This window comes from Serinus canaria, chromosome 6 (assembly GCF_022539315.1).
Source record: "Serinus canaria isolate serCan28SL12 chromosome 6, serCan2020, whole genome shotgun sequence".
Classification (NCBI taxonomy): domain Eukaryota; kingdom Metazoa; phylum Chordata; class Aves; order Passeriformes; family Fringillidae; genus Serinus; species Serinus canaria.
The window spans coordinates 23,774,746-23,792,101 of record NC_066320.1 but is presented as its reverse complement, the minus strand read 5'-3'; positions in this window follow the sequence as shown (position 1 = coordinate 23,792,101).

The window sequence follows — 17,356 nt, the reverse complement described above, 5'->3', positions numbered from 1 at the left end:
GGGGGGGAAAGAAATTAATGTCCCAGCTACACTGCACTCTTTTCACACACTCATATCCTCCCCTGAAGGTCTCCTGCACTACTCAAGCTCTCCCAAGGGAGGAAATCCCACACATACTAAAATAAAAATCAATGCTTGCTCCAGTTAACTTTAACCTATTTATTATGTGTGAGACCAGTCACTGGAAAACAAAGCAGCTTTGTGATAATGCTGTCTTGTTTACTAAGGAAAAGCCTGAATCTGCCTAAACAAAAATCATTAAAAGCTGAAGAATCCCTGCACCTTCTGACAAAACATCACCTGCAGGCAGGGCCTCCACCATTTTTGCTGGTAGAGTACTGCCCCCTTAGTGGGACAGATTTTCTCTGAGCACAGACAGCCAGGGTGTGCAGCAGACAGTCTGACTGAAGTACAGCAGGCCCGTGGCACTGACAGACTTGCTGCGAAGCTCCTGCACAGGAGCTGCAGAAAACTCTGCAGATGCTGCAAGATGGAGTCTGGTTTCTGCACTGAATGATGAAGTGGGAGTCCAGCAGCCCAGCACAGCAGCCAGAAATACAGGTATCACATAGTAGCACACCAGGGGAGGTGTTTTACACAGCCTGAAGCAAGGGACAGTGGCAGGACACTTGATCTCAGCTAATCTTGGAATGGGGTCCTCACAAAGTGGATCCCCTCACTGCATCACAGCACCAGTCTCTTTGAGCAATGCCACTGAAAGTCCCCAGAGCAGGAGAGGGAGCCACAGGTCATGCTGGGAGTGCAACAGGTAGAGGCTTAGCAGAGTGAAGAAACCCTTTTGAGAATCTCACCTCAGGCTCCCCAGCATGAGCAGACATCATGTCAGGTTTGGTGACCAACTTGACTGCATCCCTCCTTTTGATTTTATCTATCTGAACACCGTATCTGTGGGAGACAGAAGAGCCCCTTTTCTTCAGGGATGCTCAGACAGCTGCACTCTCTTCACCCATTGATAAGGCTGCCCAAAAGGTGCACAACCTGCACAGTGCAGGTAAGAGACTTGGCAAGACACAGAGCAGGCAGGGATGTTTTCAATTTTCTGGAGAAATTCAGCAGGTCTTGAATCATGTTTCTAGTTAATGTTGGGCTTTATTGTTCATCTTAAAGCCAAGATAAGAAAATCCCCTTCTGCTTATAATCAGCATCATCAGGAATGCCAAAGAGCTTATCAGAATGGAATGAGTGCACAGATTTGCAGCATATACAAAGATAAATTGTGCAGCACACAAGTTCATAGTCTTGAATTCACTGTACATTGAAGGTTCCATATATTTTTATCTTAGAGATTCCAGTCAGAAATATAGGATCCCCCATCTTCCAGATTTCAAATCATTTAGTACCACAGTGAGATACTGGACTTTCAGAAGTATTTGCCAAGTTTTTGAAAATATGCTCCTTAGCATTACTTAGAGAGCTCTGGTTCAAGCATTTAAACTTTAAGCCCCTCTTTGTCTTCTGAATTCAATGAGCTCATCTAAAACCTGTGTCCAGCTATGCCACATATTATGAAGAGAGGACAAATAATGGCTTTAGATGTTACAATATCTAAGAATACTCTATGAGTACTGAGATACCCCATTTGGAAAAAAGCTGATTAAATTGAGAAATATGGCTACTGTTCATTAGATCATTGATTCAAAAAGACTAAATGACCCTCGTTTCCCTTCCTATCCCAAGGTATGTCTCAGTCTTGCATGTTGCCTGAAGAAAAGGTATCTTCCCTACTGTTAGAAATGTTGGGCACCTGTCATCAGCTTTTCATTTCTGGTTGTTAATGAAGCCTCATGCCTAAGAGGGTTTAGGATTGGCTTTACAGCCACCAAAAGGGAGAGCACAAATACTGCCTTGCTGTGCAAAGACAGTCTTTGTGAACAAGCCTCCCCTATGCTTGTTCCATTCCTGCAGAAACAAGACAGAAAAATTACAAAGTGCCTTTCCCACTGCACAGAGCACACACTGGGAGACTGAGGCTGATGTGGTCAGTGACACAGCAATGGTTCTCTCTCTCTAAGACTGTGTTCCCTCCCCAGTTACCTTTTTCTGGTTTTTATCTCCTTCCAGACAAATCTTTCCTTCTTCCACTCTTCCCTTTCTCTAAGTTTGAGATAGACTTAGAAGGGGAAGGAGCTGGTATTGTTTCTCCTCTATTCAAGCTAAAATAATTTCTCTCTGTGTGAATGCACAAAGGAAGAATTTTCTTAGCAAGCTAGAGAGAAACAAGTCTGGCAGCAACCCCAGCTTTGATGGTGGGACTTCACAAGAGGATGTTGAACCTGCAACAGCTTGGTGCTCTTTTCTCTTCCACAACAAACACCACCTTTTAAGATTCTCACCTATGGCTATTTTCTTCTCTTCTTTTAAGAAGAATCCCAAACAAGAGAGAAATTGAACTACAGCACTGAGGAAAGACTTTATACTAGTCAACATGAAGGGAAGGTTGTATACTTAGCACAGAAGAAACAAATCAAGAAGGAAATAAAGAAAAATAGCACAAAACTACACCAGTAGGTAGCTGGCTGTAGGCAGGTGTTTCTTACCAAGCCAGTCCTGGCAGTCCCCAGATATCCTGTGCACTGAATCAGCAATAACTAACTCCTAAAGGAGTCAGGTTAAATCAAGTATCATGTAAACAGAGATTGAAACATTCTGAAGGGGCGAGTCTCAGGATAATGTGTGCTCCCAGCACCTCTAAGACATGAAGTAGGAGAGAATTAAGTGGCAGCTTTTACAGCTTTTGCTAGACTGTCTTGGCCAATAGCTTCAACTCACAGGGGACCAAGTGAAGTTTCACACCACCAAAGGAAATTAGGAAAGGTAACACCAACTCCACAAAGAGAATAATTCACACACTGTAATGAATTCTGGCCGGCAAAGGCCAGGTATCACAGCTCTGTGATAAAAATGCCAATTACTAAATTAACAAAAATTTAAACTTTAGCAATGCCTAGAGTTCCTGTTAGGCTCCAGGTAAAGGCCTGCAAATGCAGCAAGGAGACAATCCCCTCTCTGAAGTTTAGGTTATGACTTGAAAGCAGGGAACTTGTGTGTTGTTTTCAAGACAGATTGATAAATGATCAGTTAAGGAGATTGATCTTCACAAAATAAAAATGTACTGGGGCAAATCAGGAGTTCATCTTGGAAAGGAGGAGGAAAAACCTGCACAGGGAATTATTGCAGTGCAAAACATGTCACAGGCAAAAGGTGGAGAGGCCAAAAATGTGAAAGGTTTGGTAAGGTTCAAAGGAACCTCTTACCTTGAAAGACCATGTGACCACAACATTTGTTACTCCAGTAGAGTGTATTTATTCTGTGTTCTACCTTGTAATTTAACAGCTTCCTTCTTTTGTTGGTTGTTTGAATCAATTCCTTAGCTTTGTTGCAGATGTCCAGGTTCCAGTGCAGCACTGTAGGGACCACCCTTGTCTTTTCTCCTCTTTCTGAATCTGCCCAACACTTGGCAATTTCAGAGGCACTCCCAAGCAGAGGAGCAATCTCAAAAGGGTTAAAATTCAGGGACACAAATGAAAATGCAATTAATAAGTCTGCTACATAAAAGATCCTGATGCTCATGATGCAATCTGCAAGGGGTGAACATTTTTCCTTGGGCTTCCTCTGCTCCACGGCTGCGATAACGCGCGGCAATATCGTTAGCATTGATTTGCCGCAAGGTGCGTGTTCTACATCTGCAGGCTACCAGGGGAAATGGAGGGAGGCTCTCTCCTTGAAAGGCTGCAATTACTTAATTATCCAAGGAAAATGACATGCAGATTTAACAGCACAGGGAAGGGTTAGGACTCACTTCCCCCATTCCCAAAGAATACAGAACAACGCTTCTCTGCTACATGATCTCCATGCAAAGCTAGCACTCCTGGTTTGGTATTATTAATTACCCAGCTCCTATTCACTGGAATTCAGAGGTGTTGATACTTTGCATCACCCCCCAGCTATGCTTGCAATTCATAAATCATACTGAGAGGACTTGCCAGGAGAGGAGAGGAAATACAAAAGAAACTTGCAAGCATCTCTGAATAGGCAGCTGCTGCTGCTCAAAGAGGCTGCATCCTCTGCACAGAGTCAGATGTAAACCAAGATTAGTGCTACAAGACAGCAAGAGACATGCCAAAAGTGGGCAGGCAAAACAAAGACACAATGCATTCAGACAGAAAAGGTAACGGAAAGCAGATGGCCCTGTGGATTAACCTCTCATCTTCACATTCACAGATTAGATCAGATCAGATGGTCTGATAAAAGCTCAAAGGCTCTTTAATGATTATTAATTTGGAATGGGTTGACTGTAGTCTAAAGAGAGAGAGGTGGCAGTTCTAGTGGTGAAACCAGCACTGATTTCCCTTCCCCTGGAATTTAAAACTTCTTTCCCAGTTTTCCATTTGCAAAATAGATCTGAAATTGCCTTACTCTATCAAAGGCAAAGTTCTGAACAGGGTTTTGGCCATCCCACACCTCCAACCTCTTTATACAGATATACATTCCACAGGAAGTGTCCTCTCTCCTGCTCATCACAGTGGCTGTGCTGAAACTATTGTGTCCTTTTCAAGGAACTGAGAAAGGTAAGTTTGATACCCAAGGGATTTCTCCCTTAGGCCAGTTAAGAGACTCATGACAACACCTTGTTATTGACCCCACTCAGTTGCCCTCTGCTGGCACCAGAACAACATGGAATCAGATGTGAATGAAAAAAAAAACAGGTGGGGAGCATCTGGACCAGATTTATCCCTCTCTGTGAATGCTCTCCATTCACAGGGTTGCTTTTTCCTCCTCTTTTCAAAAATCATTTCCAAGTTACAAGCGGTTGGTCCTTGAAAGCAGAAAGGTTTGTTGGAAAGGAATGGCAGCTTCTCGTAGGGCTCACAAGGTACCTCAAGAAAAATTAGAAACTTTAAGGCACACAAGGCCTTCATTTGGCCACACAGCCTCTCAAGTTCAGTTTTCTTATTTTGAGGGAAGGAAAGAATCCCCTTCTTTCCTTCTTTCTGCATTTTGCAGTTTAACCCAGAGAAACTAAAGATTTTAGGTTGCTTTGTTCTTTTTCTATTGTGGAGTGCGTGTGTTTTCCCTTTCCTCACACTGCACCTTTTCAATACTTTTTCAGCCCTGGAAGCTTGACAATGTGGCAAAAGAAACAATGAAAGTAACACAGAAATAGAAATATAAATCAGCTGGAAGTTATAAATGGCAGTATTCTATAATATAATTAAGGGGAAAGGGGGCAAAACAGAGTTAAAATACCATCTTCAAAGGCCATTGGTATGAAATTCTGAAATACTGAGATTTCTGGTCTCAGTGAAAACCACAGAAAAGAGAGATAAAAAAAATCACAAATATCTTAACAGAGGTAATATTCTCTTTAAATGTTTAAATTTTTCTTAAAAGATTTTTTAAACAAAAAATTTTATTAAATGAAACCCCGAATCATTGAGTAAATTTTAGAAATAGCAGGTTTAGCCTGACACTTTGCTTTCCACAAGTGGATTTCTCATTACTACCATAATAGCATTTTTATGTTACAATTAACTTTTCTCCTCCCAGCCTGAAGAGAATATTTCTTATTCTTCCTGCTAGACTTTCCTCCATATTCTCTTTATCACTACATTGCCAGCACAGGAGATTCAGAAGTACTTTAAGCAGGCAACTAAAGAGCTTTTCCTGCTTAGGTCTGTCATTGAGGCCCACCTTTATCACACAAGTAGACACAGGAGGGAGCTCAAGCAACCCCATTCACACTGAGGTTACGTGTCTTCCTGCAGCAGCTGAAGTGATTTTATACCTCTGATTCTCAAATCGGGGTTTCTTTAGGTCTTGGACATAGATCTCCACACCTGCCAGAACAGAAATCTCTTTTTTTTTAGAAAGCAAAACAACTGATATGTGCTTCCTGCATACCAGAAAAAGAAAAATGTAGCAGTGTTGGCTGAGCTGAGACCAGAGGGATGAAATCTTTGCTCACCAGATTTGGCAGTTGCAGATGTGGCTGCACACACACCTGCAATGTAACACTGCTCTTAGTACTGCTGGCTGAACCCTTAGCTGCCTTTTCAGTTTGCTCTTGCTTGTCTACTTCTTTCCCCTTGCTAGACCTCACAATGAAAACCCTAGGAGTTTCTCTTCTTTAACCTCCTCCTATTCTGCCTAAGCAAAAGACATCTCCTGGGGAACAGGGAGCAGAAATTCCTTCTCTTCAGAGGATTTTTTATTTGTGCAGCCACCAAGGCAAATCTCTTCAAAGTAATGTTCATTTACCCTTTATATTCCTTTCTACAACAGATTTCCTCCCCCTTATTCTGTCTCCCTTTCCCATTGCCCTTAATAGGAAATTTCACAGAATCATGAAATAGTTTGGATGGGAGACCTTTGAAGGTCACCTGATTTCAACCTGCCTGCCATGGGCAGGGACACTTTTCATTAGACCAGGTTGCTTAGAGTTCTATCCAACCTGGCCTGGAACACTTCCAATTATGAGGCATCCACAGCTTCCCTGGGGAACCCTGCCAGTGTCTCACCAACTTTCATCATTAAAAAATTATTCTTTATGTTTAATATAAAATATCCTCTTTCAGTTTAAAACCGATGCCCTTTGTCCTGTCATGACAGGTCCTGGTAACGAGTCTTTCCTGTCCTATAAATCCCCTTTATGTACTGAAGGCTGCAGTAAGGCCTTCCTGGAGCCTTCCCTTCTCCATGATGAACAAAACCAACTGTTTCAGCCTTTCCTCACAGGAGAGGTGCTCCAGCCCTCTGATCCCTTTTGTGGCCATTCTCAGGATTGCTCCAATAGGTCCATGCCTTTCCTGGGCTGGGTGCTCTAGAGCTGGACACCACACTCCAGGAGGGCTCTCAGAGAGCAGAAACAAATGGACAGATTAACCTCTCTTGAACTGCTGGCCACGTTCCTCTTATGCAGTTGGCTTTCTGGGCTGCAAGCATACATTACCATCTTATATCCAGTTTTTCAGCACCAAAATAAAAATATTTGAAAGTGCCTCTTTAACCCAAGTTCACAATCCTCATTAAAAATGAAGCAGTGCATGAAAACCCAAAATAAATTCTTACAGGCACCTAAAATGAATTCACTAAAGGGAGAATCTGCAGCCATAGCCCTCAGCAACTATTGTCACCTGTTTCCACATCACACACACGAGGACATAGAGGCCTGGAGGCAGCTGACATAATTAAATGAAGATTTGGATCAAATCATCTCAAAGTCAAAAAACTGTGAGCAGACACCAAGATTAAGTGTTTGCTCATTTGCCAGAATATGGCCAAAAAAATTTCATTTTGGCACATATTTCTATAAAGAATAGAGTAGGCACTGACAGTGTGGCATATTATTCTAGGTTTTCCTTCTTTCTCTAATATCAGCAGTGTCAGGTAAATTCTGGAGAGAAAGATAGTTTTGTTCTACCTTTTTTAAAAAAGGTTTTGGAGGATGTGATTATTTACTGTGTTTCTTTGCAGTCCTCACACTATGAAACCCAACTTAGGCATTATCTTTGCACACCAAAGCAATAGTGATCTGTAACAGCTGCAGCACCAAGAATGCACCTGGGTGCATTGGAAGAGCCCAGCAGAAATCACATGTCCAAGAGGACTTCATTAGATGTCAGGAAGATTATTGACTTTTATCTTCTTCCTTATTTCCCTCATTTCTGCTGCTCATGGTTGATGCAGGGATGTGATTATTAGCAACCTTTTTGCTGGGATACACTGGCTGCCCCTAGTTGTCCTCTTTCCAGTTAGACCCATACAGAAGTCACCAGTTGCTGCATTATCTTTCAGGCTTCTCATAATTTGCAAGGAGAGATCATTCTTCATTTGAGGGGGGAAAAAAACTGGCTTGATTTAATTTTTCATTTCTCCATTTCCTTTGAATCCAGAGGCCCAGTTTTCTAAAAGGCCTGCTTTTCTGCATTGAGATGGTGTACTTTACATCCCTGAAGAGAACAGACATTCCACATTACCACCTGAGCACACTCAGGGTATTGGAGTGCAGAATTCTCAGTCTGTTCCTCTGCCTCATTCATTACTGAGCAAATACCTCCACAATGAACCAGTTAGTTGGCAACCCCATCTGCTCTGAATATACCCTGCCACCAGAGGAACCAACAGAAGGTGGTATGGCATTTTTGTCCCCTTCTTCCAGCAGGTCCCAGAGGGCTTTGCAAACTGCATAAGTCTTGAATGGGAATGCAGGTTATACATTGATTTTTTTCAAATTATTAGAAGGATTTAAAGTTATAACAGGCTCAGCTGGGCAACTATGATAGTGTCAATAGCAAAATTAGCTAAAGAGCCCAGAAATCTTGATGCTGTTCTGCCTTCTGGTCAGGTCTTCTGCACCTTAAATTCATTTCACTCACTGCTCTGAGCACTGGTCTGAAACTTATTTTTGACAGGGACTGCATTTCAGCTCTAAGGGGAGTTTCTCCTAATTTGTATGCTTCCTTTCCCAATTCTACTGCCTCAGAAGTCTCATTCTGTCCCAGACCTGCATATTGGCTTTCCACAACCCTCCTCATCTTGCACGGTGCATTGATCTGTTCTTGCTGAGACTGAAGGACACAGGTGCCTGCAGGAGCAGCATTTATGCTGGTTTGCATAGCAATGATTGTAAAGTACAATCAGCAATTCCTTTGCAATATCTCCCAAGAGAAGCAATATTAAAGCCTAGATTGTTACAATGCTCTCACTAACAAAAGGGTTTCATCCTGGAAACATCTTTTTAAAATATCTGGGCACTGCTATTTAAATACAAGCTCCAGTCCTAACCTGGAGTCACTGAAGACTCAAACACCCAGGAAACAGTGTGAAAATAAAGCCATTTCATGACCTCACAGTTCCCTGCCACACAGAACCACTTCCAGCCTCTGTTCACCCTTGTTCACAGACAGAAGTTCACCTGTTCTTCCAGAGACAGCACATCCAGACACGCAAACCCCTGAAAAACCCAGCAGAGATTGCTGCACTCTGCTGCCTTGCAGAATGCTCAGGGCACCTGCCCTGGCCTCCCTGATTGTCGCCACAAGGGAAGAGCAGTTCTCTCACAGCTACAACAGCAGGGATATATCTGCCACCTGACTTCAACTCTTTTTTTTCATAGAGGGAAGACACAATGCTTGGGAACCTGAGGAAGGTGAAGAAGGAGGGTCACAGAGGAGGTATGGCTTTACTGGAGATCAGAAGCATGAAACTGCTCATTTGGTGCTTCTTTCCTCTTCTTTTCCTTCTCCAAGATTTTCTTTTAAACAGAATTTCCAGATGATGTCTACTTTTTCCTAGCTATTTTTTGTTTGTCTGTTTTGTTTCTCTAGAAGAGGAAATAAAGCTGTATATTTTCAGCTAAACTATATTAGTGATTGAGTGTTTTGCACTGTTTTGAGCAGAAAGGCTAAATGTTTATTAGAAAACATTTTGACAAAGGAGAAAACTAATATCCAGCTAGGTCTAGCTGTAGGAAAGGTGAGCATGGCTCCCTGAGTCTGTAAGTGTATCAAAGGTTTAAAAAATGCCAATTTAAAATCTAATCCCAGCGCCCTTGCATGAGTGGTCCTATTAAAGGGAGAACAAATTTACTTTTTTGCCTACAGATTTATACTGGTTGTCAATATAAGCAAATGAGAATGAAAGAAATTCAGAACCGCAGCCTGTTCTAAGCTGCACCACTTCAAAGAAACTCTCCAGTAGTCAAAGGATTTGCTTTTAATTAGCACTGGAAACACAGAGTTGAATCAAGAAGATATAGTTTTTAAGTTAACGAAGGTGGTATCATTTATACACTCCAGCATCTCTGAATCATACAATACATTTCAAAGACAAGAGTTAGAATGCCTTCCTCATTATGCACTCATGGTAACTGCTAGGTATGCATTCACCTTCCTTTGGTTAGAGGTTTTATCAAAAAACTTGTCATGGTCACTCTAGCTGAACATTGCAGTTTATAAGTATCCCTGCTTACACACAGCATCTTGGTGATGTCTGTGTGTAAGCATCAAAAAATGATTGCTCAATTCTCAATATTCCACCACTTGTGATATTTCCAAAGTAAACAACTCTTCCTCTATTGGGAAATAATATCTAGGCTAAAATAAAATTGTGAAATACTAAAACAAATCTAGCCTCCTCCATATTAAACTTTAAGCATTTATGATAGATCTAGGCATTGAATTTCCAGATCTAATGAGATCTTTGTGCTCAGAGGTAGCTCCTCAATTGGCCACCTGGCTCAGAAAATCATTCTCATATTATGCAATTGCAAAAATGGAAGCCAAGTTGTTGTTTTGTCTGGTCCTGTCTATGCTAAATCTGCTTAAATCCCCTGTAAAGCCTCCTTAGTATGGACATAAATTGCAATCACCCTATGGCACCCTAAGCAATGAACAGGAAACTGGTCTGTGTGAAAATAAAACCTGCTGAGTGACTATCTCTTGTGAAAATTTGGCTTTTGATGACAAGGAGATAGAAGAGGACAGAAATTGTCTCTGAATCTTAGAAAATGTGTGGCAGAACAAGATGTTGACAACATTTTATTGAAGTATAAAGTAAGCCTAGCTTTCACATGATGCAATCCTGATTTAAAGGTGGTCAGTGTTAGAGAGCATCTTGTATCCATATTTCTGGTTAAGTTGGTTTCTTACTGATAAATAACAATATTGACATAAGACCAGTGAAACCCAGAGCAGTAAGCACAGAATCATGTTTTAATAGACCAACAGTTCCACTTGAGAATAAGATTCCATGTGCTCAGTCCTTGAGGACAGAAGTTAAATAAGATCAGGGTCAGTCTGTCTGCAATCCTCCTACTTATTCCAGCCAACTTTCCCATTGCTCCTGCAAACCAGCCCACGCCTCAGTTTAGCAGCCCTCAAGCCAATGTACTGAAAAGAGAGGTTCAGCCCTCCACAGTCACTCTCCCAACCACACTGGCCCCAGTAACTACTCAAAGCATTTCCAGATTTCCTCTTATTTCCTGTTTCCCCATTGGTTTTAATCCTGCATCACAAATTCACAAAACTCCTGTTGAGTTAACCTCAGAAAAAGGATCTTAGCCCAAAATGGGCTTTTCAAAAGTTCTTGGCAAGGGCCTAAATTCAATTTCTTTGAGCAACTGTGACAAAATTTCACCAAAAGCTCTTTTAGGCATATCAGATAACCCCACTCCAACTCTGTATCAGCATTTTCACTGCACTGCACTTTGCCATCTTTTTTGCACTACAAATGCTATGTATATTACAAATAATAGGCAGACTGAAATCCTACAGCATTTCTTTGAGCCCTTTTTCTCCCCCCCCCCCCCCACCAAAATACAGAGACAGCTGAAGAGCACAAAGATATTTATTCTTTCAGAAAGAGCAGCAGTGCTTTTATTGAGGAATGCTGGCTTGGCACAGGAGCTCTGATTAACTGCTATCATGTTAAGTCACGTTGTTTGCAAATTGCCTCCATTTCCCTCCCTCAGCCTCTCCACCAAAAAACCCCAAGAACATCCCACATATTCAAGAAAAAATGGTAGTATCAGTAAAGAAAAAAATTAAAGAAGTTTCACTCTCACTTTTTGAAGGGCACATGTTTCTTCAGAGGCAGGGACAGTAAGGTTTTCATAATGTTTGCTGACCTGAAAAAAATACTGTATTTCCAGAAGTGTGAAGGAATTCTGTTCCATTAATTCATTTGCATTTCATCCCCCATAAGATTAGGAACATAACCCTTTCTGTCTCCCCTGTCAGCTGACATTCCACATCACAGCTATGCTGAGGCCACTGTCATGCCCCATTAAGCATTAGAGGACTTTGCTCAGCCAATACAAGTATTTAAAAACTCCCTAGAAAACACATTAATCAAATGGATCCGCAGTTGTGTAAAATCAAAGTTTTTAAATGTACCATATTTAGTATCCAATGGACTGTCAAGCACCTCCAGCATGCCAAATTTCCACAGCTCATTGCATCTCCTGGCTTATGAAAAAGATCTAGAAGCACAGCACAGCCCTTTTGATATGCCTACTTTTTCCATATTTTTGTTTCCTTAAAAAAAAAAAGTCAAAGCTAAATTCTAAATATAGAAGCAACAGACAAAATTTAGCACAGAACATAACCTGAGCAGGATCATAAAGCCCATGTCAGATCACAGTATGACTTATTCACCTGTGTAAGAAAACTAATACATATATTCACATGCCCCATAAAATTTATGGCTCTCATTTTAAAACAAAGGTGACAAATACTTGTGCAATTTAGAAAATGGACCACTTTTCATGATTTAGCAGACACACACACAGCATACTGTGTTCCAATTACAAACTAAATGGCACACATTCACTGGCAAATGGGAAACAGAAAATTATTTGCTTTGAATGTGTTGAATCATGAGAGAGAATCTGAAGTGGCACAGCACAGAAAACGTCTCCAGCATGCATTTAATCCACACAGATCAATGCTTGAAGCTTCACACATGACTTGGTGACCAGCACAACATCAAATACTCCTGTCCCATGCCACAATAATAGCATTACACAACCCAACAATAAAACATTCACCCATTCATTCACCACGAGGTGCTCTGTGTTTGCTGTTGCTGGAAGCTCCCCAGAAAGATCTGTCACTTCTGAACTGTGTGTAATGTGCAGGGCATGGCCTCACCTTCAATGTGACTTAAATTTGCTGTGGCCAATTTAAAAGTCAGATGAGAAAGATGGATAAAAATTCAGTTTAATGCTGGGAAGACTTGGAGTGGTTTTCCAGGGCATGCCTCTCTCTTTCCTCCTTTTACCCTCCTGTGGCATTGGAACAGCTCTGGGCAAGAAGCAGCAGAGTCAGGCTTGTGTTGGGGGGTAAAATAGAGCAACTCTAAGCCAAAAACACAGGAAAGGCATTGGGACCAGCATCTGTCCCTGGGAGGTCAAGAGCTACCAGAACACTGTTCCTGTTAAATTTCTGGCTTATATTGCCCTAACTCCATGACCTGTCAGAGTTGTAGCTAAATAAAAGCTCCACTAAACTCAAGGCAGTTACTCAAAATTTACACCAGGAACTGAACCTATCGAGGCACATCCAAAGCATGTGTAGGTAAGAAGAACATATGTGATTATAGGAAAGGCAAACACAGCAAAATAGGGATTTAACAAGGTGAATAATGAAGAGAAAGCAGCACTCAAGTTGTTGTTCATACCCTTTACTTCTATGCAAATGAAACAAACCTGAATGCTTGCCTGAACATGAGGGTAAGAAATGCCATTCATCACATTTACTCCTCATCCAGCAGCAGCTCCACAGCTCAACTTCCTGAAATGAGGTTTACAAAGGTGCTGAAACAAATAGAATATGTATCCTGCAGTTGTGTTTCAAACAGGAAAAGGTGTGCCCATCAGCAAGGATGATGGCTTAGCAAATCCAAACCCCTGCAAATAGGAAAAACATGCACAGAGTCTTCTAGAAGAAAAAAGTAAACCAGCACATTTTTTAAAATCCCTGCAGAGTCAGGAAGAAGCTGGAATAATTCCACTGTCCTTTCTTGTCTCATTTGAACTGAGTACAAGAAGGGCCTGAGGCAGAGCTACCAGCCAGGAGCACACCTCAGGAACACAAACCTGAGAGAGATGCTGCAGAGGTGGACAGCTTGTGGAGATGTGGGACCTCCCCACAGCAGCAGTGCAGTGTAACCCCCAGGGGTGAGGGAGAGAAATTGCCCACTGGACTGATGAGAACAGGCACACACACAAGATAATTTGGGGGTGTTATTTAGTTCCATGTCTCCTTTCATTGACATCACTCTGGAGTTTGAATCTGACAAATGAGATTGAGCTATCCAGGACTTCTACTCATGATTGTACCTCCAAATAAAGGCTGGTATCAGCCACATCATAGGAAAACACATTCCCTCCTCCACCAAAGCCCTAAAGCTGTGCATCATTCTGAAGCAGAAGAATAATGTCACAGTGGTAAGAATCAAACCATACATCATGCCAAAAGGTGAAAAATTCAGCTCTGTATTATACATAATGTATATATACAGTAAGGGTGATCCATGTAATCCTTCAAATCCCAATCTCTCCCAAGTTCTGAAAACAAAATCCCAGACCTGCCTACATATTTTGACAGAAATGGAAAATCTCAGGAAAAAAACAAATAAACAAACAAAACCAAACAAAAAAAGAAAAAAATCAAGGGGGCAAGCTCAGTGCAAACTCAAGAAAGCCTCAGTCTTTTCCCTAGACTGCACTTTTCATTCATTTTGTCTTACAGCACAGTACAAATTGCTGAGCTAAAGAATCTCCTGATTTCAAACATAAAAGCACAGAGCAACAAGGCCATGGTCTGAAGGATCACTGCTTTGCCTTTCTCATACCCAGACAATCCTTGCTCTGTTCTGCACAGAGAAGGAAACTGTCCACCCTGTTCACACCACATCCTCCGGGACAGATGAGCACCCAACATACCGAAGTGGCTTCCCCCAATACACTCCCTGAATTTTTAGTTATTTAAAAAGAACAACAGCAAACAAAAGCTCAATTGTGAGTACATCCTGAACTTAAAATCATCTAGAAAAGACCTTCCTTCATTCCCTGCTGTAGCTTTTTTTATCGCTGCCAGCTACACCGCAGTGCCCTAGGGTAAGTCACAAAATTCTCCATTCTTTGGAGACAGGAATAGTTCAGCTTAGAGAAGGAGCCATTGTGCACGTGATGAGATACATGTACCTGATGTCAGCACTGGGTTTGGGAAATAGGAAACCAAATTGAGAGAGAAGGGGAAGAACTTCATTGTAATACAAATGCATCCCCATCAACAGGATTTGGTTTAGTACTCTGGCAAGAACTCCTTACAGAGGTACTGAAAATGCACTTAAAGATCACACCACACCTGGGACTCTGTGATATTGGATGTGATGCAGAGACTGTCACTGCCAAGAACTGTTTTCATACTAAGCAGACCGTATAAAGAATAGGAAGAGAAATGAATAATTTGTAGCCATCAAACCAGCACTGTCTTAAAAGAGCTGGAGAGCAAATGCAGATTTTATATTGTGCACAGAAGGAGCAGCAGGTATCAGACACAGTGCAAACTACCTGAGAGCCTGTCTCATGCATCCATGCCTAAAGAGCTCATACCAGCATAGCACATGAACCAGTACATCAAGCTAAGAATAAGCATTACACATCACAGTCTTCACAGAATCATCTGGGGTTGTTGTGACTGAAGTGCAGGACCTGGCAGTTCACCTGACTGAACCTCATACAACTGGCATTTCAATCAAGCATGTCCAGATCCCTTGGCCTTCCTACTGCCCAGCAGATCAGCCCTCCTGCCCAACTCAGTGTTGTCTGTAAACTTGGTAAGTCTGCCCTCAATCCCCTCCTCCAGACCATTGAAAAGGGTATGAAACAGGCCTGGCCCCAGCACTGAGCCCTGGAGAGCACCAGTCATGCCTGGCTGCCCACTGGGTGCAGCACCATCCCCACCACACAGGCAGGTTTTTACCCAGTGAGGTGAATTCCCACCCCATCCATCTGCAGACAGCTTCTCCAGGAGAATGCTGTGGGAGGCAGGGTCAAATGCTTTACTAAAGCACATCCACCAGGCAGGTCAGGAGACAGGAGAACAGGCTGGTCAAGCAGGACCTGAGTGTTCCAACCCCACACTGGCTGGGGCTGATCCCCTGCTTGTCCCATATGTGCTGTGTGATGTCGCTGCTCTATAACATTGCCCAGCTCTGAGGCCAGGGTCAGCTATGCTCCTTTCCATTAGTACATCTGTCTGATACCAGACCACACAGAACAAGAGTTAAACTCTTTCCTCAGACCAGAAAGAGAGATGAATTCCCAGCCACCCAAACACAACACTCCACTCTTAAATGTCCAGCTCTTACGGACTGATTCCTGATCTGACTTCAATACTGTCAGGATTGTGGTGGGAGGACCACACTCCTCAGTTTGACCCCTTTGACAGTGATCCCTGGAGCACAATCAGAGCAATCAGGGAAAATGAGGAGCACACATTGTAAAGGCAGAGTATGTGATTAGCTTTGAATCTCCGCGTCAGGTCTAAGTCAGCTGCACCCAGTGCTTGTGGTAGCAGGGAAGGCAGATTCTAGCAGCAGGAGGGGGATGCTGGGCTGGCTTTCTACCATAAGAACTATTTCTGTAATAGCATTTTCAGAAACTGCATCTTAGGAGGATGTTACAGCCTCCCTAGTAAGGAGAGAAAGGGAATATGGCAAGAACCAAGTAAGCCTACTCCCATGTTCAAAGGCAGAGAAATACAGCCCATAGCTCTGATACTAAATGGCAACTCCAAGCCTCCAGCTGCCTTCCCCTGCCAGAATTTAACAGGCATCTGCCATAAGCATGCACCTCTGTGGCTTGCTGTCAGGCACCACCAAAGGCTGGAGAGATGGTAGATCTACAAAGAAAGCAGAGACTCTGGGACCAGGATTTATGTCACTTCCCTCCCTTTTCCAGGGTTGAGGACTAGCATTACAGTCTGCTGAAAAGTCCAAAAGAGGAAAATTAATAATTTATGCAATTATTAATGATTTCAATTAATGTTTCTATTAGATTTTGCTGATAATTGTCATACACTTTGAAACTGGTTGTGGATCAACTCAAGGGTAAATGCACATAATTTCCTCTGTGCCAGCCAGCTCCGAAGATTGCCATGCTACAAGCATCTCTCTCCATCCCAGCTGCCACCAAACCATAGCCAGACGGAGCTGGGACAGCAGCAGAAGGCAGGAGACTCTACAAGCACCATTTTCCTTTCCCCATCTGGGAGACTACTCAGATTTCAGACTCTGTTGTGGCTTCTCATCTTCCCAAGCAGGCTCTGGTAGCTGCTGCTCAGGGCTCCCTGCACTTCATGCTTCCTGCTAACTCACACTGTGCTGTTACTTGCAGAAGCTAGATTGCCACATTTTCACCTTTTTGAATGAAATTTTGGTTAAAAATAGAGCTAGTTTGGGGGAAAAGTATTTTCAAAATTTTAAATAAAATCATTTTTTCACTTCAAATTTATAAAAATCAGCAGGCATTTGGTTTTTCCCATGAAGAAGATTCAAAACTAAACTATGCATGTTTAATAATGGCAATTATTTTACAAGCTTTTCTAAGCATTTCCATTTTCCCCCCCACTTCTTGCTGAGTGCTCCTATTTATGCAGAGACTTGAAAAAGTATGCAAGTTGCTCATTCCTCCCAGCCCTGTCAGAGGGTTTGAAAGAACATATTTTTCATAAGATAATGAGGACTTACTTAAAAAGCTTTTATGAAAAGCAGTATTGTGTTTATGCTTTTTAGAAGCAACTAAAAAATTTCACAAGCAAATTTGAAG